Source organism: Melospiza melodia, chromosome 4, assembly GCF_035770615.1.
Source record: "Melospiza melodia melodia isolate bMelMel2 chromosome 4, bMelMel2.pri, whole genome shotgun sequence".
In the NCBI taxonomy this organism is placed as follows: domain Eukaryota; kingdom Metazoa; phylum Chordata; class Aves; order Passeriformes; family Passerellidae; genus Melospiza; species Melospiza melodia.
Genome location: NC_086197.1, coordinates 94,233,613 through 94,238,261, shown reverse-complemented (window position 1 = coordinate 94,238,261; position 4,649 = coordinate 94,233,613). Strand labels below are relative to the sequence as shown.

The 4,649-nt window shown below is 33.3% G+C and overlaps 1 protein-coding gene across 5 annotated transcripts in view; it reads left to right on the top strand.

Annotated features, from left to right (window-relative positions):
- PCLO (piccolo presynaptic cytomatrix protein) overlaps positions 1-4,649 on the top strand; it is a 323,800-nt gene that overhangs the window by 303,060 nt on the left and 16,091 nt on the right. The gene's annotated exons all lie outside the window — the stretch shown is intronic.

The window sequence follows — 4,649 nt, the reverse complement described above, 5'->3', positions numbered from 1 at the left end:
ATATTGTGTTAGGTTTGGTATGTGTATGGATGTATTTGTGTATACAAATGCCATCTTCCACCTCCTTCCCAAAGAAAGCATTATTAAGTTACGTATGCCACCATGTGTTAAGTAATTTTTTTGTGGGCTATAAATGACTTGGCCAAGCTGTGAAATGAAACAGCTTGTTCCACTGCACTAACAGTGCAGGCTCAGTGCTTATTGTCTGTGCAGTAAATGTTCGATGAGTCACTCTCCAAACGAAGCCACATCATATGTGCTGCTTACACCAAGTCCTTTTCATTCTGTATGCATCCTTGTGGTAGGACAGCTTTGGACAAAGAGAAAATATCAAAATATACTATTGTTTGCATTTTTTAGTCAGAAAACAATGTGTTGTTTTTTTTTTTTTTTTTTTTTTAGGTTGATTACTGCTTTTAAAAACTTCAGTCTGTCCAGTAAAACTAAGCCCATATTAGATTATTAGATGTTTAGGTAACACCTACTCCTGAACTTAGAATTTTACCTTTGAACTAGTTTTCTATTTATTTTTTCTAATGAAATCAATTCTCCTAAGACATGCATCTAATTTTATCCATCAGCCTTTGAAGTTGTTTTTTTTTGTTGTTGTTGGTTTTTTTTTTCATTAGACTATGTGTCCAAAACATTACAAGGAGTGAAAAATCACTGCTCAAACAGCCCTCTGCCAAAGCAAATAGGGAATTTCCTAGGTATTCCTATTATGCAACACGTTCTTGGGTTTACATTCAAATGCAACATGACTGTTTTTGCTTCTGCCTGACCCACAAGTTCAGCAGACATGATATAAATAAACTTTGTTTTCATGTCATTCTTCCCACTTCTGAGTGGTCACAAGGTTTCCTAACAGAAAATTAGTTTTTGCAAATGCAACCTGCAAACATTTTCTTTTAGTTGTTTTCAGTTTTAGCTGGTTTTATTTAGGAAAGACATTGTTCTTACACATCTTCTAAACACTCCATGTATTTTAACATTAGGTTGGTGAATATTTGTTTACATCCCAAGTACAAAATATTCTGTTCAATTTACTTGTCTCTCTTTGGATTCCCAAAAGTGAATACAATAAATGCAAAATCCACTTGGTAATCTAGTCTTTCCTCTCCTGATATTATGCAACATAAGACTTCTGAATTGTATTTGTATTTATTTTATCCTCTTCATTATATCTTTAAGGACATTTTCCAATATCTCTTGCTACCATCCACATGACTCATTTTTCTCCCCTTAAAGTGCTCATATTATTTCTATTGTGCTTCCATTGTATTTTAACATAAGACAAATGGACTTTAATCCATTTCCTAGAATTTCTAGCATTTCAAGCCAGAATGTCTAATTTCTCAAAATCAAGCTGACACAATGAATAAATAAATCTGTTGTGATATTCAACTTCATATGTATATTCAGAGTGAGCAGGTGTAAAATTTTTCATTATTTTGACACAGAAAGTGAAGGCTGTCTCAGAAGGGATTTTGTCATTTCAGACTATGTTGTTGAACTCTCAAAATCTTGCATATCAAAACTAAGAAAAGATAAAAAATGTCTTTATCATGAGAGAGGGAAAGTAGCTTAAAATCTATCATTTTTTATTGAGAACCCAAGCGAATCTAGCAAAATCTTCTCTGTTTTTGTATAGGTGAGACCCATTTTTTATTTTCATACTGACATGGGAAAAAAGTGCAGACTCAGTCATCCTACTTTAATAAAATATTTATGCTGTGTTACACAAAGATTATTGTAGCATTGTGCAAATACTTAACTGAACTGTTGTTATGTCAAATTCAGACTTTTGCAGGCAGTTTGAATTTTTTTTCTCCCTTTAGAAACACATTTTCTCCTTAGTAAAGCTGCAGTAGAATAAGCTTAAATAGTCAAGGTTTAGGTTGCTCTGTATGTACAGCATTAGTTTTCTTCTTCTCCTTTATGAAGTTTTTTTTTAATATAAAAAAGCCAGGGCAAAGTGTGCTTTTCATCATCAAAATTTCAGATGTGCTGTGGCAAGCCATCTTTTATGCAACTGAATCTGCAGCCTCTGATATGTCTCATTATGTAAGATGCTAAAATTGTGAAGACTATGAATAGATATTTAGACTTGGGCAGTGATTTATGGTGAGGATGAAAAGGAACAAAGGTGGCTGAAGAGAGTTTTTTCCTTCGGAGGTTGCCTAGTTTCCCCTTTCAGATTCAGGCTGCACCTATCTTTGAAGTTCAATTAAAACCACAAGAATAATTTCAACCATCATTTTAGTTTTCTCTCAAGTTTTAGCTTTCTCTGAAGTTATGGAAAATTATGGAGCTGTATATTTTAATTTTGATACTTTTAGCCTAGTTTCATTGGCTAAAAATCTGTTTTCTAAATGAAAGCCATAATTTGCCTCTCCACTAACACTTTTAAAAATTCAGGCATTACCTCCAAAGGCATTTATCCATCGAAAAAATAAAAGCTTATAAAGGTATTATCCCTACTGCCAATAAAATTCAGGGAGTTATCCTTACACATAAACATTTCCTTATGATTAACCCTGTTAGTAGTTTGTAATTATAAATCAGAGCTAAATTTTGGGGAAATCTGGTATTTGAGGTACGTGTAGATAGAATTATCAGTTTTGAACACAGGAATTCCCTTCCACAGAAGTGGAGCATATAAATAAGAGATAATCTAGTAGGATATACTATGAGTTGTGTAAATATCTTGACTTCCCTCATTTCATTTTCTTTCTTTCTGTAGCTACTACCAGTCAAATGCACACAGGTATCCTGTGTTCATCTTCAGTGTTGAAATCAACCTGTGGAGTAATCTCTGATCACCTAAATTTGATATTTACAGGTCTTATTATTTTCCCTCTATTTATTCCAAATATCTCTATGGTACAGGAACAAGTCTGGCTAGATTATTGGAAAAAAAATCTTAGTGGAGAAGTTTCTGGTTCTCTACACCGTCATTTAGGGTACTATCTTGGGCAGCTCCTGATACTAGTGAAACTCTTTCATCAGATTCACCTCCCCTAACATTATTCCTTCATTGTATTCTTCCCACCACCTCACTTTTCCTACAACACTTTAGAAAGTCACACAACAGAAATAAAATTGGTTGAAAGTAGATTGGTACATCCTTATTTTTCATATTTGAGCATATTGTGAAGTATCAGTGTTATTTTCCCACACATCACATTACTTCAGATCAAGAGTTTTTACCAAATATGGTATCTTCTGACTATACGTTGATATCAGAAGTGAGTTGATCTCAGAAGTGAGTTTTGGTTTCGTTTATTTTTTTTTTTGTTTTGTTTTGCTTTGCTTTTATCTTTCAAAATGACGAATAAAACCTACAAAATAGGGGCACACATAGAATGACCAATAAATGGAACAGAGCTTACTTTTTTTTTTTTCTGGGAACTATTTCACATCTCAACAGGCAAAATACTTTCTCTGTTATCAAAATATATTTCACACAACAGGGCTTTGTTTTTGTTTTGTTTTTTTACTTAAAATAAGGATTTGGGGCATGCAGGCTAAATTTCTGCAGAAGTATATTTACATTTCTCTCCGCAGTGAGCCTGCTAGGTCTGAGAGTCACAATGTAAAGCTGTCAGCTTGCTCTTATGCCTGATCCTCAAATTCAGCCACCCTCAGTGCCCACAAAATTGTAAATTGTGTTTGCTGCAAGCAAAGTTGCTGAGTTCTGCTCCTCTCCCCCATTACACAACTGCATGTGCATCACATCTGAGAGCACTGGGGGACATTAATGAAAGATCTTCTTTGCTCATCTCATAGTGAGATAATATAATATATATTATAAATAATATATATTAAATTATAATGTACATTATGTAAAAGATCAATATAATATAATATAATATAATATAATATAATATAATATAATATAATATAATATAATATAATATAATATAATATAATATAATATAATATAATATAATATAATATAATATAATATAATATAATATAATATAATATAATATAATATAATATAATATAATATAATATAATATAATATAATATAATATATGCATAATGTATAATATACATAATATACAGCCTGTCCTCAGCAGTGCACAATGCAAGGTAAGGAAGGGGAAGGAGAAAAGAGAGGAGCTCCTTGGGTTCCTGCCTGCTCCCACCACAGAGCATCCCTGTTCCCAGAGATGTTTAACTGAGTTTGCCATCTCAGAGGAGAGTGGCTGCCTGCACACAGTGTCCCTGCCTGTGCCAGGTAAGGGACAGAATAAATCATAATAACACCCAGCCCTTCTTTTGTAACAGCATATAACCTTTCCACAGGCAGATTAGAGAAGAATCTGAACACAAATTAGGGACCCTTAGCAGCTGGAGTTCTTCTTCAGAGAAGAAAGTTTTATTTATCTACAGCCTTTCTCTGAGCTTTAGTTTGTCCCATGAGCTGTTGATTGCACTGTGAAGAGCAAACTGAGTATCCAGCTGTGAGAGGAGCAACAAATTTAAGAATATATTCAACGTCATTTTTATTGAGAAAAATCCATGGTAGCAATCCCAACATGTATTTAAAGCACTATGAGACAGAAGGAAGTGGTTGTTAAAACTGTATTAGATGTCTGATTTTTCTCACTGTAGAAAAAAAAAAACTGTGGCAATTTTCA